This window comes from Erpetoichthys calabaricus, chromosome 1, assembly GCF_900747795.2.
Source record: "Erpetoichthys calabaricus chromosome 1, fErpCal1.3, whole genome shotgun sequence".
In the NCBI taxonomy this organism is placed as follows: domain Eukaryota; kingdom Metazoa; phylum Chordata; class Cladistia; order Polypteriformes; family Polypteridae; genus Erpetoichthys; species Erpetoichthys calabaricus.
Window position 1 is genome coordinate 145,294,289 of NC_041394.2, and position 25,946 is coordinate 145,320,234.

General features: G+C 38.7%; 1 protein-coding gene across 2 annotated transcripts in view; it reads right to left on the reverse strand.

Annotated features, from left to right (window-relative positions):
• Window positions 1-25,946, reverse strand: part of grip1 (glutamate receptor interacting protein 1) — a 550,412-nt gene that overhangs the window by 492,036 nt on the left and 32,430 nt on the right. The window lies entirely within an intron of this gene.

Genomic DNA, 25,946 nt, shown 5'->3' on the forward strand with positions numbered 1-25,946 from the left:
TTAATCTCATGTTTTCCTGCAATACGGAGAGGGGGAATATGTCATAACTGAAGTCAGTAGTGCCTGGTGTTGTACAATGCAAACAATATCAAAAATGTCCAATGGGGATCTTGCTTGCTCAAAACGTAAAAAAAAATGGCTTTTTTGTAAGATATCATTAAAAACTTACTTCCTGAACTATTGGCACACACAAACAAGAAATTTAAAGTCTTATGGGACTGATTTTTTTTAACTGAAGACCCACCTCTCATTATCAAAAGTCCTGTCTTCAATTGAAAAAGTCAATCCCATTAGTCTTTAGGTTTCCTATTTATGTGTGCACTGATAACTCAGGAAATACCTATTTAACAATGTGTCGGCATAAATCATTTATGTTGAATGTTCTGAGCAAGCAACTGGGTGAGGGACATGTGGATTATGGGACACGAGTAGAATAAATAGATGTGGCCATTTTAAAACAGCACCAGACTCAGGGCTGCAGTGACACAAGGCACTGCTAGAAAGAGCTCTAGCTTGGTGCTCCTGTAGCAAAACAAGTACACTTTGATCCTAAAAATGACATTGAGAAAGTGTTTAAAGACACCTCTAGCCGGAGGCCGGAGAGAGAGAGAGAGAGAGAGAGAGAGAGAGAGAGAGAGAGAGAGAGAGAGAGAGAGAGAGAGAGAGAGAGAGAGAGAGAGAGAGAGAGACGAGTGAGTGTACTACACGCTAACTTTAGCAAGTAGGCAAATCACTTTTTCTAGTAAACAAAGACTGAAGCTAAAAGGTTTGCAGTTTAAATGCAAGTTCATTTTCCTCACCCCATCTTTGTGTTTACTTAAAAATGAAGACACCTTCATTTTGGAACATTTTTCTATCTAGGCGTTAAGTGTCTATACTTATATACAGTATATTAATATAAATTAAAGATCTGTCAATTTCAGCAAAGATTTTTTGCATTGTACTTATTTAGCTTTTTCATAAACAGTAATCATTTTTGAATAGTTGTTGTGCCATCAGAAACACAACAGATCATATTCTGAACAACAGTGGGTAAGCCTACTATTGTTTAATGCTTCATCTTGGCTACATTTCTAACAGTATTTTTGTTACCTTTATAAATCATATGTGGCACTTTAGTAATCCCAGTTGTGGTTTACAAATCTCTTTCACCCATAAAACCTCAAAAAAAAATACAATCAAGTGTCTATGACATTGTCCATATAAGCTTGCCTAGATCTGCCAGTCAAAATTGAACACTGGTGCTCAAACGCTTGAAAGATGTATTAACTGAGAGATGAATGCTTTAATCAACAATTTTCAAATGTGAATATACCCAGCTCCCCAGAATAACATAACCACTTGCTAATTCCCCTGTCCCTCATTACCCAGCAGTATTATAATCCATGGTCTTAAAACAGCTTAAACCTGAAAAACATATCCATTTCCATTTACTGTGCTGTCCCATAGCCACTGCCCAACTTTGCACATTCCTGTAGCTCCAGTTCAGTTTGCCTCACCATCCCTCAGACAATTCATGGTTCTAATTTTTCAGCTGTCCCACAGTCCTCCCCATTCCTCTATTCATGTTTATTTTTCCCCATCACAACTTTAAACCAAGCACTCCCAACTATTTAGTTCAATTCATCCTGCAGTCACCATAAACAGTAACTCATTCTGTGCACACACACTTCACACCCCATAGCTTCACACCTTTCAGCATCCTGTTGCCTAGCAACACCTTGTCTACCCAGGCTTGCACAGACGTGCCCACTGCAAGATGAGTTCCAGCCATTAGGCCCCATGCAGGCTGCAAGCAAGTGGCCGTTCTGCTAGTGTTTTGTAGACTAATTAGCTGCCTTGTCCTCAACTTACCTGGTCTTGGAGTTGATGAGACTAGCAGTCTGATTGTTTTCCTAAGTTGGCCATTGGATTCACTGAAAAAGCACAGTGTGTAGTTCAGGCGGACTCCGCATAAGTTGCCAGACTAAGCAGTAGTCGAGAGAGCGGCTGCACAGCTCCTCAGATGGAATGCTTGTCTCTATTTACCAGATTCAATTCAAGAATAATTTTGCTCCTCATTAACCAAAAATATGCACGCCAGTAATTAACACCACTTTCCTGTTTATCAAGCATTTGTTTAGCAATCTGAGCTAATTTCAAGCTTTCTGGGGGCCAGCTGTACAATCTGCATACCGGGAGAAATTCGAGGAAAAGAAATGGAGAAAGTGAAGATGAGGTTGACCTATAACCAAACAAAGGCCAGGCAAACTTACATCCCGAGCAAAAACGATAATCCAGCTGCAAACAATCCTGGAAAAATTCTTAAACTGCTGCTTTGCAGAAAAGCCAGCAAAGCCCCAGTTTTAATGGATTTGTGAGTCTCTTCATACATCTACAATTATCCTAGTGCATGGCAGGTACTAGGATAGCCACGGCCATTGCAAAAAGTCGAGGGGAATGAAGAATTTGCCTGTGACCAAGTATGCAGCGGAGTACCCCACAAGTAGATCTGTAACACATCCCACTTACTTTGGCATGGCTAGCTCATATCATCAGCAGCCCCTGGTGGCTAGGTTTTGAATGCTTTCAGCATTGGCCACACTAGCTCAGCTGGCATTAATCATGTAATTTTGTGGTTTTCAAGCATTATCACTGTGCCTTAGAGATAAACATATACTGTAACTGCAGTCCCACCATTGTGCAACACTCACAGATTTCCACTTGTACCGAGTTAATTAAAGGCATGTCACATCAGCTAAAAAAATTTGCTGCTTTCACTAACTACTGATAGGTGGTGCTTGACATGAAAGATGTTATACACAGTCAGCACTGCTTGGGCTTAAGGACCTCTGAACTCAGCACACAAAGAAATCTAACATATCTTGTACTGACAAGTCTCCTCCAACTGCATTCTGGCCAGGAAGGTCAATGTTCACATGGTCATGAGAAATGAAAACAAGCTAATGACAACAAGAAAGCGAGGACATTCACTGAATTTCACAGCCTGCAGAAAGTGTGGCACCACTCCATAGAAAAGCTATGTATGGAAGCAGTCTCCTGTGCCATAAGCAAATAGGGCATAAATCTGTATGACTTTAAAAAAAACTCTTGTTAGCACTGTATGCCATGAAATCAATGGTCAAAAAAATTAGATATCTCAAGTGCTCAGCAGGAAATCACCCTCAATAGAAAATACACTTAACCACTAGAAAGGAACACTCACAAAGAGTGGGGCAGACTCACAAGTCTCAGAATGGGCAGTGACCAGGTCAGGATTTCAAAAAGGGATTCTAAAGGTAAACTGTATCACCATACCAATCGGCAAACAAGATGAACACAAAGTTTATCATTTGCTGAGGAAATATTTGCCCCATGACTTGTCACCTGACTGTTGAGAAGGGTGACGGAGGAAGCAATCCAAGTGGAGGTGACTCAACATCAATTGCAAAAAGACACCAGAATGCACTACCAACCAACATGCAATGGGTTCGAAACAATGAACCAACTGAAGTTTATCTTATACTGTATAGTGCATTCCCTACAGTTAAGATCATCCCAGAGCGCTTTAAGAGTGCAGAATTAACAGCATTCTCAAACTCTCTTAAATCCAAATTCAAGGTAACAGGAAGCCTTAGTCTGTCGCAGCGGCATTAGTCATATTGAAGCAGTCCTGAAGTATTGTCCAATTGATTAATTTATATTTTTTGAATACTTGGAGCATGGGTATACTAAGTGTCTTGGTCAGGTTATACATCAAGTCAAAAGTAGGGAAAGAACCACCAGTGGTTTACGTTTCAGTGCAATTACCACTACAGTACACTACCAGGGAAAGGATACTCTGACACACTGGAAACATGGGTCTCAAATGAAGTGACTACTTCACCTGAGAAGTGTTTGTCTTTTTTTTTTTTTTTTTTTAAATTGTGTTTAAATAAGACGGATAAAGACAAAAAAAAAAAAAAATACTCCGACATGACTCGCCTAGTTCAGTTTTTAGACAGGTCTTTGGTTTTCATTACAGTGATCCCTCGCTATATCGCGCTTCGCCTTTCGCGGCTTCACTCCATCGCGGATTTTATATGTAAGCATATTTAAATATATATCGCGGATTTTTCGCTGCTTCGCGGGTTTCTGCGGACAATAGGTCTTTTAATTTCTGGTGCATGCTTCCTCAGTTGGTTTGCCCAGTTGATTTCATACAAGGGACGCTATTGGCAGATGGCTGAGAAGCTATCCAGCTTACTTTCTCTCTCTCTCTCTCTCTTGCGCTGACGTAGGGGGGTGTGAGCAGGGGGGCTGTGTGCAGCTGCTTCCTGAAAGGACATGCTGCACGGAGCTTCGCATACTTAAAAGCTCAAAGGGCACGTATTGATTTTTTTATCTGTCTCTCTATCTCTATCTCTCTCTCTCTCTCTCTCTCTCTCTTCCTCTCTCTTCCTGCTCCTGACAGAGGGGGTGCGAGCTGCCACCTTCAACAGCTTTGTACCGGCGGTGCTTCGCATACTTAAAAGCCAAAAAGCCCTATTGATTTTTTTTTTGACTGCTTGCTTTGCACTCCTTTGAAAAGGAAGATATGTTTGCATTCTTTTAATTGTGAGACAGAACTGTCATCTCTGTCTTGTCATGGAGCACAGTTTAAACTTTTGAAAAAGAGACAAATGTTTGTTTGCAGTGTTTGAATAACGTTCCTGTCTCTCTACAACCTCCTGTGTTTCTGCGCAAATCTGTGACCCAAGCATGACATTCTAAAAATAACCATATAAACATATGGTTTCTACTTCGCGGATTTTCCTATTTCGCGGGTGGCTCTGGAACGCAACCCCCGCGATGGAGGAGGGATTACTGTAGTCGTAAATTTGCCATTGGTTTATAATCAATATGAAGACAGCCTGCAAGGAAGCATTTTAAATCACTGAGGCAATGGCAGAGGAACAAACATTCTTTTTTCTCTCTTTATTTGATATAGATAAAAATTTGTCTGCTTGAAAATTATAGTTGCACAATACAGAAAATGATTTAATAGCCTTTTCTCGGTATTTCTACATGCATCTCTCAAAATAATAAGACCCAAAAGAAGAAGAAAAAAGGACACACAACAACCCACCCGTTGCATTAGCAGATTAACATAAGTGCTCATTTCAAAAGCAGCTCAGTATAAGCAAAGATGAAGGAAATGCATTCAGCATTTTCTTAGAAATTTACACTTGAGGAAAAAATTAATCTAGATTTAAATGTATTATTTGTAGCCTGACAGATTTACTCAACTTGACTTAAAAGTACAAGAAAAGGCACTGATTACCAACTCTCAGATGTCAGAAGCCCTAATTTTTTTCTTATGCTGTAATAAAGGAGGAGGAGGAAACGAGTAAAAATGGCAGTGTGGCACGCTGACTAATGCGCTACACACAAATCCACTTTGAATTCCACTAGACAACCAAACAGCTGGACAAAACTCACCTGTTATACTGACAAATTAAATAATATGCTCAAACTTTTCTCAATGTTTTTCTGTGAAAGCTGATCTAGATCTATAATATAAAGAATGACCAATATTCAGATTTCATGATTTTCACAATTTAGGTGTTGTTCTCATTAATAATGCTGTTGGACACCCAAAACCACTTGATTATGAGAATGCTTATATATTAATATAATGTGTCTGTGGGGATGGGGGGTGGGGGCATCTTACCAGTGCATAAGGAGAACCAAAGAAGATGCACAAGCCCATCCACATTCAGATACTGAGGTAACTTTATAACTGAACTTGACAGCTTTTCTGTGTAAACAACCTCGCCCACACAACAAACATGCCATACTCATCTGAAGGTGGTGTACAAAGGTTTTCCCCATTATCTCCGAACTAAACACCCTATATTGATTGCTTAATAGAAGTACCACAACTTACTGATACTTCCATACCCTACTCTCTCACTTGTAGGAGTCTACATCACTAATAATTCCTTGTCTCCTCTCCAAGTGTAAACACTTTAATTGTTCCCCTAACTTGCTGTTTACGTCTTCTTTCAAGACGTCCTCGAGGAGCAAACCAAGCGTCACTAGTAACTACAGTTTTTAAGCACTGAAAATGGCAGTTTTTTTTCTTTTTTTATTTTAACAGATGTCAGTGTCTTCATTTAAAAGACCATCTCCTCATTTACATCATAGTGAATAATGTGGCAGCAGAATGCCACTCCAATCGACAAGCCGCTGTTAAAGTGGATGTGGTTGTGCATTGAGGGAGATAGCCTTGCAATGATCTAATATTGCCAGGATAGGCTCTGGACCCCCTACTCCTAACAATTATAACTGGATTAAATAATTTATGTTATGCTTAGCTAAAATTTTCGTGCCATTTAGGGTGTCAATCCCTCACCTTCATATTACTATGTGTTCATTCATTTTTTATATTATATTTTCACACATGTGCAAGTAGGAGGCAGCTAAAGGGCCTGAGTAATTGTAATAAAACATCTAAACATCTAATCCAACCAGGGGTCGGCAGAGTGCGCCGACTGTCTTTCTCAGTTCCCTACAGACCTTTCCCAGGAAATCCTGCAAGGTTCCAGTGCCTCAGAACACATCACTTCCGGTGTGACCCCTTTGCTGATGTCACTTCTGGAACAGAAGACATCACTTCCGGTACCAACACCTTTGTTGATGTCCCATCCAGTCCAGAAGACATCACTTCTGGTGTCGGGCCCTTTGCTGACGTCACATCCGGTCCGGAAGACATCACGTCCGAATCTGGCCCTTTTGAAGACGTCACTTCCTTTACGGGCCTTTAAAGCCTCCATCTTTGTCTGTAATAATCAGTTTTGTTTAGACTCTGTTCTATGCACATTGTGCTTCAAAAACTCAACTTTTGCAGCCGGGAAAACAATATACAGGTGGCTGCCCCACATCTTTATGATGTCTGTGTTGCTTTATTATCACAGTGGCGCAGTCGGCAGGATGAAGTCCCAGAAGAAACCTGGACACAACCATGAAACAAACCAGGTAGGAAAGTACCAGGGCCAAGTTTCTGAAGAAAAGAACAGAAAAAGGAAGGAGGCTAAAGTAAGGGGAGAGAAGCAGGCAGGAAGATGGGAGAGGGAGCCAGTGCAAGAGCAAGAGAGAGCGATCTCAAGCCTCTCAAGCGAGACGAGGCAGGCAGCCAGCCGTGAGGAGCAGAGTCGTGGAGAGAGCATGCGGCCAACACTTGGGCCTGCTGATGTTGATCTCAGGGACCAGGAGTGATCAGGAGGCATGCTGCTCATCGCATAAGTCCAGTGAAGGCAGCGGGAGTCTGCAAGAGCAGGCTCAGATTGTGAGCCTTACCGAGGTTCATGGACAATAAGGATAAGAGCCTGGGTCCAGATTGGAAGCCCTATTGGGATCCATGGAAACAGCAGGGATGCGTCTGTCAGAGGGGCATCTCCTCTGCTGCAAAGCTTCAAAAGAGGTGAGCAGAGGAGATGTCCATTTGTAAAGGGTTGCATAAGAGCTCATGTTTTATGGACAGTTTCTTGCGAAGTAATCTTAACCTCATTTTTACTGGACTGCTTAATGGATTGTTTTTAACCTCCACCTGCACATTGGTTTTATGTATTATTTATTTGCTGAACTATAGCAATGAACAGTTTTTGGACCCTGGCAAGTGTTTCACACACCACAAACATAAGTACAAAGCACAAGCAGTATTCTATGCCTTTCTCTTATTCCTCTCTGCCTCCTCCACTCCTCCTAGCAAGCCTAGTCTTCCTCCTCCCGATTCTGGCCCCCGGAATTGAGGCAACCGGCTTCTATTATGCAGCACCTAGGAGATCCTCCAGTTTCCTATAAGTGTGGTCCAGAAGAACTTCCAGTGAGGTGGGAACCGGACAATGTAGAGCTCCCCAGTCCCTGCAGCACCCTCAAAACTCAACAGGGGTGAAGCAAAAAATTCCAATTCCCAGTGTGCCCTGTGGGAATCTGTGGCACCAAAACAACCCAGGGAGGCTGCCACCTAGCGATACGGGCTTGGTAATGCCTTGTGCATGCTCTCCCCCAGTCTTTCCACTATGAAGGTGTCCTGGCTGGGTAAGGTCCCTGGCCATCCATCACAATACCTATATTTACTGCATCTCCCTCTATATGTATGTGACTGTGTGGGGATTATAGGATTAAGCCAGTACCCACTGGCATTTGGCCACATTGACAAGCTTTATATAAAGATACTTTGTAAGCTAACTCAATAAATAAATAAATATAGTTCAATGCATAGACAGGTTGATAGAGGACCTTAATTTTGGCATTAACACAGAAAATAAAGTAAACCCAGAGTGTAAATGCTAAAAAGTGCAATAGCTGCCAGAACTACAAACAATATAGTAATAAGCAATTATTGCCCTGTGACAATGTTTAGGTTATAACTGGCTAGAATAAAAATCAGCCAAAATAAAAACTGGCATTATGGAAGGAGTATTTATATGATAAAAGATCAATTATTATATGGCAAATGTGAACATTAGTAGTGTCTCTTAGCTTACTACTTTGTGTTGAGATGGTGGCTAAAGGTCCTCTGGAACAGCACATCATGGAGAGGATGGGTAACACTAGTCATGATGACCTCAAATTTTGCGGTTATCTTAATTTTCTGCTGTATAATACAGTTGGCCTTCCTGACTAGTTCAAGAAAAATTTTACGCTTTCATGTATTATCAAACCTACTAAATATATATAGCATTAGGTGCAAAACATGAAACTACCCAGAACAGAATCACTTACAGGGGATTCAAAATGAGCTGATGGGAAGACGGATGTAGTTTAATTCAAGGGAAATAATTTTTTCAAAGAACTATAAAGGTCAAACCTTATATTTACATAGTGGATCTAATGGAGAATCTATATTTGGTGACAGTTAATCACTATGAAGCAAAACTAGAACCACAAACTCCCAGTCCAATCTTCATAACTTATACCACATACCAGTGCCTAACATGGCAGCATTTGGCACAATGTAAGAACTGAACCTGCACAGTGTTCCAGTTCACTGAAGGACACCATCTGTCATTCAGTTCTTTGCTGGTGAAGAGAAATTTCATCACTTTCCCATGATGTGTCATTTTAATTGATTAAAGATTTAAACACTGACCAAAATAAACACAGTATACATTATATAGTACACCTCAATGAAAAAGCCATAAAGGTATTATTTCCTTAGATTCAAACATATTCAGTTAAAGGCGGGCTGGAATAACTAAGGAGTCAGGGGCTACATTATATGTGAGTTTGCAGTTAGCCACTCACAAAATGTCATTGTGTACATCTGCACTGGTGGTTCAGGGTACCAATTACATGTGCATATGTGAGTGTTGAGATTTATTTTAATAAAGCCAAGGAAGAAAATCTGTTGCAGAAATAGACATATGTATGATAAACAAAAGACAGCAAGCCACCCAGGCAATTTCCCCAACTCTTAAGTCAGCAGAAGCTTAATAGACTGCAACCCTCAAAGAGTTAGAATATTACACAGTCATCCTAAAATGAAATGACTCACTCCACAGTACTCTATAAAGAGAGATAATCAGCAAAGTGGAGTCTTCACGCTAACACATAAGCAGGTCATGGATGATGTGGGACATCATTAACATGCATTATATATTATAGTAGCAAAATACCTGCGCTTCGCAGCGGAGAAGTAGTGTGTTAAAGCGGTTATGTAAACATAGATATACATATACACATCCACACACATTTTAATATATATATACACACACACACACACACACACACACATATACATACATACATTTACACACACACATATCAACATATATATACACATACATATACACACACACATATACATATATACATATACACATACATACATAGTGCGTTGTAACACAGGCTGTGATTGTTACATGGGAGGGAGACGACAAATCACAGCTTCCCGCTTTCTAATCGGGCCTGTGATTGGTGCTTTGACGGATGCCCAGATCCCACAGTATTTCCCCTTAGGAGAGACGTTAGGCAAGTGTAATTGAGTAGCGGTGCTGCAAGTTTAGCTTTACACCTGTTTTTAAGGCTTATTGACTGAAAGGGGCTTTCATGAAAAAAGTTAGGGCTTTTGCTACAGGATACACCCTCCACAAGTTAAGGAAGTAAAAATAAAGGTATATATTTTTGTTTTATTTAAACCTTTTAAGTTTGTATGCGGGCGATATGGTGGCGCAGTGAAAGGTGCCAGTTAGGAGACCCGGGTTCGCTTCCCTGCTTGGTGTTTGAATGTTCTCCCCATGTCTGTCTGCGTTTCCTCCGGGTACTCCGGTTTCCTTCCACAGTCCAAAGACATGCAGGTTAGGTGCATTTGCGATTCTAAATTGTCCGTGGTGTGTGGGTGTGTGTGCGCCCTGCGGTGGGCTGGCACCTTGCCCGGGGTTTGTTTCCTGCCTTGTGCCCTGTGTTGGCAGGGATTGGCTCCAGTATTTAGGATATAGCGGGTTGGATAATGGATGGATGGACATTTGTATGCCTATCCCCATTCGCCCGTTTTCTTTTTTTTTCTTTCTTCAGTAATATTTCAGCAAACCCGGAGCTTGTCAGTTCAAATCCTGGTACTGACACCACTGTGTGACCCTGAGGAAGTCACTTCACCTGCCTGTGCTGCAAAAAATAAAAGTAATGTAACAAATTGTACCTCAGATGTTGCAAGGTGCTGGAATAAGGCATAAGTCAAATAGATAAATATGTATTATACACATAGGAACTATTCATTTATATTCAGTTAAGTCATCTGCAGCAAACCTTTATAAATGAGGGTTTCTCCTTTTTAGATAGTGCAAACTGTTTCTTCTTCATTGAGGTTTTCTCTTGGAGAGCTTTTTTCATTTCATTGAAAATTAGAGCAGCAGCTGCCAAAATACTGTATGTAGCTTTCTTATTAATTTTTCAACATTGTGTAAAATAACTTTATAAAGTAACATAAAAGGTTTAAATACTGGTTATCCTTTTACACTAAAATATTACTAAAGAGATACAAAAAAAGTAAAATACATATGTTGTTTTTCTTTAAGGAGATTAAATATTACTGAAGAAAGAAAAAAAAACTAAAACAGCTAAATGGGGCTATGCATACGAACTTAAAAGGTTTAAATAAAACAGAAATATATACCTTTTATTTTTACTTCCTTAACTTGTGGAGGGTGTATCCTGTAGCAAAGCCCTAACTTTTTTCGTGAAAGCCCGTCTCAGTCTATAAGTCTTAAAAAGAGGTGTAAAGATATTGACAATAAGCTACACAAACCCACCAAGACATGCAATCGTTTAAATCAAGGCGAGAGTCGAAAAACATCATCCCATACTATTAATTAATGATTAACACATTTCTATATGTATTGTAAGCATACAATACAACTGATAATATGTTGCGCTTATTTATCTGGTGTACCGACATTTTTGCGCGTTTAACGGCTGAAATCTAACGTGGTTTGTGCCCTTCAGAATGAAAACAGTTTGCATTTACCTTTTTAATAAAAGGCAAGCTTTTAAGCCTGAGAAATCACCCCGTAAATGCACACGTTTAATTGCACGTGTTAATATGTATGCTTACACAGTATTAAAAGACACTCAACAATTAACGTCATTTACCTTCGTTCCCGCGTTTGACTCGTGCTTTAAATCTCTTCCTTGTTTTCAGTTCACGTGATTACGTAGGAGGCGTGATGACGCGATACGTGACTCCGCCTCCTCCATTACAGTATATGGACAAAAAACAGGTTCCAGTTATGACCATTACGCTTTGAATTTCGAAATGAAACCTGCCTAACTTTTGTAAGTAAGCTGTAAGGAATGAGCCTGCCAAATTTCAGCCTTCTACCTACACGGGAAGTTGGAGAATTAGTGATGAGTGAGTGAGTGAGTCAGTCAGTAAGGGCTTTGCCTTTTATTAGTATATATATATATATATATATATATATATATATATATATATATATATATATATATATAGATATAGATAGATAGATAGATATACTGCGGTGGGTTGGCACCCTGCCCGGGATTGGTTTCCTGCCTTGTGCCCTGTGTTCGGATTCAGTGGGTTGGAAAATGGATGGATGGATATTATTATATATATATATAATATTTTATATTATATATATATATATATATATATATATATATATATATATATATATATATATATATATATATATTTACCTTCCCAAAGCTCTTGAAAAGACTACAAAATATTATTTACCCACATCAACCACAATCACTGCTTAGAAGAAGTTGAGGGAAGGCATTTGTCAGATATGTTCTTAGGACTAGTGCAAGGCAACATTCCTTCTTCAGATGCAATATCTCGTACGGAAATGAAAGCTCTCACATCCCTTATCACAGCTCCAAGCTGCTGACCCCTGCTGCTGCTGCTGTATTTTAAAACCACATTGGAGACAAGACAGCTTTGCATAATAATTGAGACAGGTAGTATATAGCTAGGCAGACAAATAGATAGGACACAATGAGAGATCAGGTAGATAATTTATGCATTCATTACGTACAAAGAGAGATGGGAATGTACACACATTCGAATGGCAGCACCGATTAGTCAGCACAAAATGAAAAGCTTCAATTTCCCTTTGTCTTATCAATGCTGTACCATTTATACACTTTGAATAAAAAACAAAAGCACAATTGTCTATAAATGTGTCATTCTGAAATTACCGTTAAAGTCACAGAAAACTGCAACAACTCCTCTTTTTGTTTCCTGTCTTTAATTTTTTTTTTTTTTTTTGGGAGTGATGTTAATAATTCAGTGCTGTAGACAGCTCCATAAGATAATTTCAGTATCTACATCACAAGGCTATTGTTTTATATTGCCTGACTCTTCCATCATTTAATTTTTTTTTATTAGTACGGTACATGGTTAACACTAGCTGATTAAATAGATAATCCTACATGAATATTTGGGGTATGTCAGAATAGGTAGCTTAAGGTTTTGGGCCTTGGGAGTGAATATCTGCACTTTGGCAAATAATGCAGAATTAGAGAAAAATATCCTTTGCTATTATTTTGGCGAATTCCATCTTTTTTACTTTAAAGATGCATATAAAAAATCCTAGGATGACTTTAAATAGATATGAAGTACAAGCATTTAAAGAGGAGTTGTTCACCATCACCCAGTAAGGGGCGAGTTCAACTAAACCCATTGTATATAGAGAATTAATGCTTCCTTTTTGGATAATTGCCCCCATGCCTTGTCTAAAACTCCCACTTCTTTGACCAGTCAGTTTGTAAAACCTGGACACGAGACATCCCTCCACATCTGTGCTGCAGTCAACTTCTTGTCAGCGTTTCCATTTCAGGATGGAAATGGCACTCCTCAACCTCAGACTTCACTCATTACTCATCATTCATTACTGTTTAATAACACACAGGTGACAAATTAAAAGCAAACTAATATTTTGTTCATAATCCAAAGCAGATACATAAGCATTCTTCAAAAAGTAAAGTGGGTATTTCCACATAAAAATGGTGAGTTGGGCAATAGAACAGGGGAATCCAGTAAATCTGCCAAAACAGCATCATCAGGAGACACTACACACTGAAAAAAACATTTTCTGTCCCAATTATCCATTTATCAGTTTTTCAACAAGTACATTTTGGAGTGAAAAATTATGGTTTATTTTTTCTATAATCTGCATAGGCTACATCACATTACATACATATACATATACATACACACACACACATATATGTGTGTATGTGTACTTAAGACCTGTGTATATATATCTATGCAATTTATAACAATGCTTTGCATCAATAAGACAAAAGCACTGACATAGGCCATAGGTCTGTTAAAAGGAAGCCCTTAATGTTTGATATTTTGGTAATCTAGCACTCTATGGTTCTAGTCCCAGATCAGTGTTATTATAAAATATATAACTATCAAACATAAAGCCAATTAATAAAAATTAGACACCAAGGACAGAGGTTGCTAAAATGTTAATTGTTCTCATATTTGTCACATTTACCTGTATCAGTCTATGAGATTTATAGGCTTAGGCAATGCTTGACTGGGAGAATGACACAGCTATAGTATACAAAGGTGTAACTTAGAGATCAGTTCTTTCTGATTTGTCACCATGCAGGTCTCCAGCTTGCAAACCCACTACACCACGTAAGTGGTCCCATGAGTCATTAGGTTTTCTATTTGCATATCCACAGTGGAGACAAACTGAACTTTGTATACAGCTTAGCTCAGCCAGAGGCACATTTACTAGATAAGACAGAAAAGACAAAACAGGGGGATGACTACTTTTTTGTTATTTATACTGAAAAATATGCCTGTGTGAAATATATGTCTCATATAACAAATATAATAAAAAAGAAGCAAAAAATAATATATAAACAGGGAGCTAAATGCCCAGAGACAAATGCATGTGTTGCATTTGTTGTGTAAGAAATGCATGTGTTGTGTAAGCTTGATTGGCAAGACTGTTGAGCTGTATCTTAATGGTGGACAATAGCGAGAACCTGATATTCAGCTGTCTTACAACACATCTGCCAGTGTTAAATTAACAATTAACATTGATTACATGTAAATACATACTGTATACACTTCAACTTCCCATATACATTTTAAGGGCCTAATTAACACTGGCAATTTTACGGTTTATGGGTCAAACTAAGAGTTTATGATCAAACTCCAGGACAGTCACTGTCTATGAATATTAATGACTAGTTGAAAGCACTTGAAACTCAATGACTTCTTTCAGACCGAGATAAATTAATGGTTTATTTAATTTAAAATTAAATCAGCATGGTGGCAGATTGGTTAGTGTTGCTTCCTCCCAGCATGAGAGCCCTTAGTACAAATTCTGTACTCAGATGTTGTCTGTGTGGATATTGAGCATTCTTCGATATCTACGTGGGTTTTTTACTAGGTCCTTTAGCTTTCCTGCCAGATTCCAAAGATGTGCAGTTTAGGCGACTGTAAAAGGAATATGGGTATATTAGTGAAAGGGTGCGGCACGGTGGCGCTGTGGTAGTGCTGCTACCTTGCAGTTAGGAGACCTGGGTTCGCTTCCCGGGTCCTCCCTGCGTGGAGTTTGCATGTTCTCACCGTGTCTGCGTGGATTTCCTCCCACAGTCCAAAGACATGCAGGTTAGGTGAATTTGCGATCTTAAATTGTCCCTAGTGTGTGCTTGGTGTGTGGGTGTGTGTGCCCTGTGGTGGGCTGGCGCCCTGCCCGGGGTTTGTTTCCTGCCTTGCGCCCTGTGTTGGCTGGGATTGACTCCAGCAGACCCCCGTGACCCTGTAGTTAGGATATAGCAGGCTGGATAATGGAAGGATGGAAGTGAAAGGGTCCAGTGACAAACTGGCACCCCATCTATAGGTGATGATCCTCAGTGAGTTACGGCCACAGGACAGATAAACAGCTACAGAGATTCAAAGGATGCATGGATAAATGGATGGATCTAACTGACATTGTCTGATCAGTGGACCATAACAATCACCCTTGATTCAATCTGATTAACTGGTTTTATAAGAACACTTCAGTAAAACCCAGAAGGTACGAATGTATGAACATGCTGTATGACCTGTAAAATTTACCTTGATTGCCTAATTCAACAAGATGCTCATTAATAGAGAACCAGACTAGGAATCCTATAAATAGGATCTTACTATCACTTCTAAAAATCCTGCGCGATACTTAACAGTAGCTTTGAACTGAAAGCCCTTTGAAAGGATTGACATAACTATTAAATAATATAATATGTGCTACATTTTCCTAATGCAACACAAAAATACATAAACCCAGCTTTCAAAATCAAAAATATAATAAATTTCTTCTATAGTTCATCCATCTATATAATGAACTATACCAATACACGGTTATGAGTGAGTGGTACTAAAGCATCAGCACACTGCAGATCACACTCCGGAATATACCCACATACTCACTCACAACTGGACAATTTAGAGATGCTAATTAACCCTACACACTTATGTTTGAGATGACATTAAGAAAACTCTCCCCAGACAGGGAGAAATTTCACAAAGACTACCACAATATGTACCTTGGGAAACCTGATGAAACTGTAAATCCATACCAAGATTTAAAAAAATACTAGTGTTCAGAAAAATAGTCCCACCACACTTTAGTTCTGTTTAGGACAAGAAAGTTACAAAATAATTAGTATCTGAGGATTTTCTCTATGGTATAACCAAATAAATGTCTTTTTAGTCAAGGGGTCACTGGGTGGTGTGAACACTACTCGTTTTCACCAGAAGCATGGCCTTCCTCAAAATGCACGAATGTACTTTGACATCCACTAAACTCAGTTATGTTGCAAATAATGCACCCATCCACTTACTAAGACGATTCAAATTTTCTTAATGCTTCACTAACAGCAAAAAGATACACACCACAAACTCACATTAGCCCCCAGAACCTGTTTAAACATGGCCATCCTCTTTCAACAAACATGCAAATCAAAAATAAGGAAAAAAAGTTCTAATACAGACTCTTTACACAAGGTGTATCTTTACATTGCAAATTCTTGTACAAAACTTTTAAAATTTATTGGACACACCAGTAGGCAAAAGGGGATGAAATGCTTCAAGTCCAAAATTTCTTCTTTAGCTTAACGGACTGCCATATTACTCCAAGCTTCAAAGGTAATGGAACCAAGGTAGGACACATTTTAAGGCAGGGAAGCTTTTATCTGCTGCACCATACATGATAATCACCTATTTCCGCCTTCCTTCGCCTACACAGTATTCCATCTATGGAAGTCATTCATATAAGCTGCTTTGACAAAATTAAAATAATTTTATTAAATTATTAAAATTTATTAATTTTATTAAATTCTCCCTGTTGATCTTACAATTTTAGACTAATATAATGGTAATAAATTCTACTGTGCTGGGACTCGATTTTTTTTGCCTAGAGCTTTCTACTGAGGACTCCCAAAACTATAACCATAGCTTATCAATAAAAATCCCAACATTATTAACCATATTATAACTTTTAAGTAATATCTTAAATTACAGAATAAAGGCTCATTATATTAGCAGGTTGTTGCTGAGGCAGTTTTATATTAGCCCAGTTTTCAGAATGATACTTTATAGAATCTGACTTAGGGCAGATGACAATAGGACCTAAAACAGCCTTGTTTATATTGTTGCAGGTACTGCATGACATTTCTTTATCATACATTTTTTTGTTTATCTGCATTTCATTTTTCATATTACATACATAATTACTGTACAACAGGCTCATAACTACAAGTATGCTTATGATGAATAAAATGAACTGAACTTGCTGCAGCAGCTAATGTCTCATTCTAATTATAATCCCAGAAATGTCAATCTACTCCAGATTTCTGGCAACAAATAGCCACAGATCCTAATGTCTCATTCAACTGATTGCACAAATTAAATAAATAAATAAAATATCTAAAAATAAATTATACAGTATTATATTATATATATATATATATATATATGAGTGTGTACGCCTGATGAGCCCAGAATGAGGGCGAAACACGTGTCGCGTACTCTTTGCATTTATTTGACAGTAAACTATTTCAACCATTCTATGATCTGCTCTTCACAAACTGAGGGCACCGTGGCGGATGTTAGCAGATTGCTGGCCAACCACAAGCGTTACCTGGTAGGTAACCACCCATACAATCAGATTGTGACACAGACTTCGAATGCTGTGAATATTATATATATATATATATATATATAATATATATATATATATATATATATATATATATATATATATATAAATATATATATATATATATATATATATAATATATATATATATATATATATATATATAATATATATATATATATATATATATATATAAATATATATATATATATATATATATAAATATATATATATATATATATATATATATATATATATATATATATATATATATATATATATATATATATATATATATATATATATATATATATATATATATATATATATATATATATATATATACATATATACATACACATAGAGCTGCATGAAAACCCTATTCAAACGAGTCCACACTCATTGTAATACCAAGGAAACAAAAATTAATGAGAGACGCTATCTCTTCCACCTTTTCACCTCAAACGGATACTCAAAAACATTCATTAATCGGAGTCTACACAGCAGACGCCAAATGAATCAGCAAACAATCGACTAAAATCAGAACCCAAACCCCACATGGCACTCACTCCCTTATCACCATAATGTGTCAGAAGGCACAGCACGCACCCTGACCAAGTGGGGCATCAGAATAGCCACATTAACAGCCACTTAAATCACCTTTATTCCCCATTCTGACACTTGATTTGAACTTCAGCAAGTCATCTTGACAATGTCTAGATGCCTAAATGCATTGAGTTGCTGCCATGTGATTAGCTTATTAGATAGTTACGTTAACAAGCAATTGTACCTAATAAAGTGGCCAGTGAGTGTATATCTCATGAATAAATATATATTTATATATCTCCACCTGGACCAATGAAATGACCATTACAAAGTCTTCAGGTGCATTAAACTTGAGTCTTGCCATGTGACAGACGGTGTACCGTTAAGGGTTGGTTTCTTTCATGTAACTATTGCCTAGTGAAATAGGCTTTTAATTTCCCTCATTTCTGAACTGGAAAAGTGAATTTTTTTTGTTTTAATTAATTAATAAAAGAAAAATTAACTTTAAAGATGAATCTATTAAATTATTTTTCCAGAATCACTTAATCTACTCTGTGCTCCCTCATATTACTCCAGTTTAAACGATCACTAAAATGTGCACTTTTATTCCAATTATCTTCTCCAGGGTAAGCTCCTGTCTCATAACTACTGTTGTCAGGAAATGTTCAAAAGCGTTAAATGGATTAAGTAGGTACAGAAATAAATGAACAAGAAGCTAAACATATGAGGGATTGGTTAACCGGAGAATATGAATTTGCCCAGTGTGGGTGTGCATGTGTGCGAGTGAGCCCTGTGATGAAGTGCTACCCACCACCCCAATACCATTGGATGTTAGCTCTTGCCTTGCACCTTCTTGTATGGCTCCCTTTACACTGAATTGGAATCACTGATATTGGAAAATGAATTAGTGAACGTTTTGACCACGGGTACCTTTTAAAAGGAAACTAGTAGATTATATTTTTTCATGATTCAAGGAATTTTGGTGTGGTTTTTGAATCCTCACTTCTTATTACTTCCATATAAACCACATTAAGAAACTTTCTTACTTTCACCTCCATAACAAATCCTCTGTTTGTCCATTCCTCTCCTCTTCTAATGCGGAGAAACTTGTCCGTGCTTTTATTACATCCCACATCGATTATTGTAACTCCCTACTGGCAGGCGCCACTTCTAATCTCGCATCACAGCTCCGGTTGATTCAAAATTCTGCTACAAGAGTCATTCTATGCATCAGCAAGCACATCACACCCATCCTGCTTCTACTCCACTGGCTCCCTGTGCCTTAAAGGACTGAATATCTATATATATAATTCACTAAGCCGGGAGACAAGTAGCCACCCATGGAAAGCACGCAGGAAGGGGTGTGGATTCACTAAACCGGCGACAAGTAAGACGCCAATGGCGCACGCAGGAAGGAGCCACGCCCACCAACTCTTAGACCATTGGATACGACGAAAAAATCACAGAGCCACGCCCACCAACTCGGACGCAACGCCTCGGAAAACATGCCGTCATTTCTGTTTGTCTGTGCCACAGTCCACTTGCAGCTCTGAGCCACGTTGACTTTTCATTAGTCAACCTCAGTGGAACCTTGGTTCACACAGAGGCAGCGCCAGAGAGAGACAGAGGCACACACAGGCAGCGCGAGAGAGAGAGCCACGCACACACAGGCAGCGCCAGAGAGACAGACGCGCGCACACACACACACACACACACACACACACACACACACACACACACACACACACACAACGCCAGAGAGAGACAGAGGCACACACAGGCAGCACGAGAGAGAGAGCCGCGCACACACACAGAGGCAACGCCACAGAGAGACAGAGCACACACAGGCAGCGCAAGAGAGAGCCGCGCAATCCTTTAAAACTGAAGTTAAAATACAATGAAGGAAGCAGTCTTTAAAAACCAATAAGCCCTGTGCCTCTTTTTCATTAGCGTCTCACCTGCTTCAGGCCCTGCAACAGTCGAGACGCTCTCTCTGCAGCTGACCTTCTCTGTGCCTGACTCCACTACTGTCAGTCGCCTGATTAAAAATGGCTTTTTGAAGGGTAGCTATGGACCCGCTATACCACAGGAACACATTGCCTTCGAGCCTGCTCTCGCTCACTCTAACGTACCGGCTTTCTCTCTCTCTCTCTCCTCACTCGCTCACACAATGCACAGGGGAGAAATGCCCGAAGCACAAGTCTACCCGGAAACCGTTTCAGCCACACTTCCATGCCCCTCGCTACACTGTGAGTGCGATGATTATTTATTTAAAAATGGGCTTTTGAAGGGGAGCTGTGGACCCGCTATACCACAGGATCACCTGTGACATTGCCTTCACATTGTTTTCCTTTTATTTATGATCCTGTTGAGCAGATCAGACACCCAGGCAAACAACACTGAATAATCAATAGCTGCAACCACTTTGCCCGCCCCAACTCCTCCCCTGAGTCGGTTTCGTCTGTGTTCAGCAGTGTTTCCCAAACTCGGTCCTGGTGAACCCCTGTGGATGCAGGGTTTTGTTCCAACCAGATTCCTAATCATTAATGCCGATGAAACTCATCCGGGATAAGTCGGTTTTTCAAACGCAGCCGTGTAGCAGATTAGTCTAGCAGGATGTAATAATCCGAGATGAATGCGCGCCTCCGCGCTGAGTGGAAACACAATGTATATTGCTGCAACAAAATGATGAAAGAACGGGCGCATTTTTTTCCACACAAGCTGAGTGGGTGGGTGTTAGTTAATTAGCAACTCGAAGGATTTCAAGATATAATATACACAAGAGGTAACACTGCAAAAGCGGCCCAAACCAGAAAAGACGGCTGGCAAATTAAACGCGTGTGCATTGTACTTACTGAAAGTAGCGTTACGGATTTTGCAAATGTTCATTTTTTTCTCTCTGCTTAAAAAACATTGAAAAAGTGGCGCGGATTGGTTTGCAGCGTGTAAAACAGTTTGTTTGTCACGAATAATTTGCTATCCACACAGGAAGGAACCGGGAAGCGAACCCACAATCTTCCACTGTCTCCTTACTGCAAAGCAGCCATACTACTACAGCGCCACAAGGCAGTTAAAGAATGCACCGGGCCACATGTTCATTTTTTCCCCTGTGCTTAAAAGACATTAAAAAACTATTTCTCAACTGTGACTCCGGAACAACTCAGTACGCGAAAAGCGGCCAGAACCGCAAACAACAATGAAAACTCTACGTGACTCACAGGTAGTGATGGGCCGCTCGATACTCAGGTTTCGACACTGTGTCGAGCTTTCGAAGCACTGCAGATTTTAATACTTGATCGAATAATGACATCTGTGATTTAAGGATTTCACATTTTCTTTCTCAAATGTGCTTACCTATATCATGGCAAAGTACAGGGATAAACCTTTATTTTCTGTCTACTCCGTTTTAATTAAGACAGACCAAAGAAAACATTTAAGGCTATTAAATGTGATCTCAAGAAAAGATCAGGGTTAATTATAATACTAATAACAGGAGCGATTATAATGATACAGTGCAAAAGTAAATACTAATTGAAAGAGCCGGGAATGCATGAGGTGAGGCATCTTATTTTGTTTAACTCTTGCTATCGTATAGTGCATTCTGCCTGTCGGCGTTAGTTATATTTATATTATTTAGACATCACACACTACAAGCTGCTGACGAACCCTTCTCTTCGTTGTCAGTCTGTAGCTACGAAAAAATAAAAGCAATACGACTTTTAACAGACGTCATTGAAGTGTATCATAAGTTTCTGTAACGTTAATGAAAATGGCCAGGAGGTGTCACGAGAGAGGTGAGTGTCAAATGCTTCGAAGCTTCGATACGATTTCCGACACAATTGCTTCAAACGTGTTGATGCTTCGCGAGGCTTCACCCCACACATCACTACTCACAGGTTACTGAACGAGAAATCAGCAGACTAGCATGACAGATGGGGCGTAATGGGCGTCCTTCCCCTCTCCTCCAGATTTTTCAAATGTTAATTTTTTCCCTGTGCTTAAAAATCATTAAAAAAGCGGCCTGATTATGCGGCGTATGGTACGCCGCGGGTTGGCTAGTAAAATTATATTATTAACCTACAAAGCTTTAAATGGCCTTGCATCAGACTACATCAGTGACCCGCTCCATCACTCTGCTCCAGTTCGCCACCAAGGTCCTCCGATTCTGGCAATCTGGTTGTGCTCTACACTAACCTGCACTCTGTGGGTGACTTGGCCTTCACCTGTATATTGCTCAGACTCTGAATTGACCTCCCTAAATTAATCAGATCAGCCGACTCCATTCATTTAAAAAAAAAAAAAAAAAAAAAACACAAACAACTTACTGTAAATCTCATCTGTTCAGGAAGGCTTTTTAATGGACATTCTGCCCCCTCTTTTAGTACTTCTCTCTGTCCAGATGCTCAGTAATTTGTGTTTGTTATATCACAAATGATTTATTTGCTAGGCTTTTCTTTTAGCATTGAATTTATTATTTTACTCTTGTTTATTGTCTATTATTCTATTTAATGTTCTGTATATCCTGTATCTATATGTTCTATTCAGGAAACATTTGTGTCCAATGTGTATGTTATATATACCATGCGGTTTCTTTCTGAGACTCTGAAGCATCTTGAGTATGGAAAAGGCACTATATAAATAAAAATGTATTATGATTATTATTATTATATTGTGCGCTGCCTTATCAAAGTAAGCACAACTGACTAAAGCCAACACATCGAAAGATTACAACTTCAGATTAATAAAAATTCAGAACTCTCATTTATTTTTATTTACAATACTGTACCACTCTTCAACTCTGGATGGCCAGCTGATGCTTATTTTTGGACACACCATATCATAAATGAAAGAAAGAAAAAAAAAAAATCTTACTATGGTTAAAAATACCTTGACATGCTTGGGAAACTAACAGCTGCCAACAAAACCACGGGTTAAAAGTGGCAGGTTACAGCAGTATTTCCTAGTCATGGTCTGCGCAAAGCTTTGTGTCTTCAGGTTTATGCTGGCATCTTATCCATTAAATGAATGCCTACAGTAAAATAATTAACCATAGTAGGTAAATCTGTACATTCTTTAATATACAACACGTAGAGGGTCACTGCAGGGAAAAAAAAAACGCCCACAAAACTACTCCATCTGTTGGGTTGCAGACTTTAGCAAATGAACTACTGAAAAACCTGCTAAGCTTTCATTTACTCTTGCTTTCTTCTGAAATTCTTTTGCAAGATATCAATGGCCCACGACTTCTCTTCTGTATGTTAGTGTGCAGTGCTGAGTTTATAAACATACGACTTGTATGTGTCACAAAAAATTCTGATCCTCTTACAATCACAGCCAAGGTACTTAAATGGATGTTGAAAAAGTGAATTAAGAATATGCTTACTGTTACTACAATGAATTATTCTAAAACGACACAGCCATAGAGGAGCAATTTTGCCAACTGGCCTATATCAACCAGACATTGATTTTATCTTTCACAAGAATAGTACATCACAGTGATTTACTTTCTTAAGGATTGGTATAGTTTTTTGTGTACCAATTCCCCATTACCACCTAGCCTTACTTTAAGCTACCTTTCTTTGTTTTACACTATATTAATATCTATTTCTTTTAATTTCATTAGAAGCCTTAAGAACCTAAAAATTTCAAACAAAATAACATCTATATGCACAGATACTTACATTTGTATAACTGCGCATACATTGGCATGGAATAGTACAATAAGGTATTAAAAAAATAAAAGAACACCAAGTGAACAAATACAATGTTTTATCCATCTATTCATCAAACCACTGTAAACAAGTTTAAGATATATTGGGGAGGCAAGGCACTTGTCCATCACTGAGAACTCATGCACAAACCCATACTTAATCATACTGAGCAATATAGACTTGCCAATTAAATCTCCGGTAAATTAATTTTATTTTTCAATACAACCAGAACTCAAAGTATGCAACTAAACAGGTATAAAATTAGATTGCTTACAATATCTTCAGTGGAACCGCTTGTGTGATGGGTAATAAATAACTACAGTTAGGTCCATAAATATTTGGAGAGAGACAACTTTAGCTCCTTTGACCGCAGATTGTCTGTTCACAGCAAAATCTTCCACATGCAAGCACCATACCTCAGATCAACTCCAGGCCTTTTATCTGCTTAATTGATAATGACATAACGACGGACTTGCCCACACCTGCCCATGAAATTGTCCAATTACTTTTGAGCCCCTGAAATGAAGGGACTGTGTTAAAAAAATGCTTTAGTTACCTCACATTTTTATCAAATCGTTTTGTTCACCACACTGAATTAAAGCTGAAAGTCTGCACTTCAAATGCATCTGAGTTTTTTTTTTATTTAAAATTCATTGTGGTAATGTACAGAACCAAAATTAGAAAAAAAGTTGTCTCTCTACAAATATTTATGGACATAACTGTACGTACAATCAGCCCAGAGTATCTGTGTATTCAGCACTCATGGATTCAACTAACCACAGATTGAAAATATGTGGGGAGAAACAAAAAAAACAGAAGTTTTCAAAAAGCAACACTTGAATTCGCCACTGACCAAACACTAAACGTAACGCAAATGATGTGATCTGTAGGCATACCCTGCTGTAGCATCCCACCATGAGTTGAATAAAATGGCTTACTTTAGTAAACTTACAGCTCCTATATAGCAGCCAGTTGCCGAGCCACCACAATGCTCTTCAGCTATCTAACTTTGCTCACATGAAGCATCCTTGCTGTACTCTGAGGATCAAATGACTCCATTCTACAGGAATCGCCACCTTTATAAAAGGAAAGCTCTTTCTCGTTCACACATCCTACTTTAGCTTTTGAGCACTACCAATAGTCAATGTAGGAAACAGTTTACATTTTTAGATTTCCCCAGTTCTTCAGCTATTAAAACACAAAATGCATACACATATTTCAGAAAGAAAAAAAAAAATCAAAAAGACAACTAAACAACCACTAACCAAAAAGTTAAACTTAAATCAAGCTTCCTTAAACTGTTGCTCCCCCTGAAACAAATGAAAGCGAGTCCCTCCAGCCCACAGACACCTGGCCAGGGACCCGCTTTAAAATTAGGCAAAGTTATCTATATGCGTAGGCTACAAATGGCTTTGATACATACAGACTGCCTGGAGCTAATTAGCGTTTAATTTACATTGTACTGTACTTAAGTATCAATCAACAATTGTTTTTTATTGAAAGGGATAAGCATGTGCAAGGTAGCAATTGATGTCCCGTGCTTCTTTGAACAATAGACGTTCAGTTGGCAATACCAACTGTAAGGTGTGGTGAGGCCTTTGGCATCACTCCATGTTCACCCTTTACTTCTGTGAACAAATGGCTCCTAAAAAGCAAGTAAGTAGTCAAAAGCAATGCGTTAATGGTCAAGAGGGAGCATAAATTTCTATCACTCAATAAGAAAATTAAAATCTTGCATTTTTTCCCCAAAAGTGGCATGGTGCTTACAAAGATATTTTTCCCTAAACAATATAACTATTTAAATGACATTTACATTGTATTAGTTATAATAAGTAATCTAGAAATGATTTAAAGTAAATGGGAGGATGTGCCTAGGTTATATGCAAATACTATGCCATTATATATGAGCGTCCGTGGATTTTGGTACTCGCAGAAGGTCCTGCAACCAAAACCTCGCAGATGCGGAGGGCCAACTATATTTAAACACTGATGTATCCAAACAGTTAGTTAATAACTATTCAGAGAGTGTCCTGCCTGTGTCAAACAAT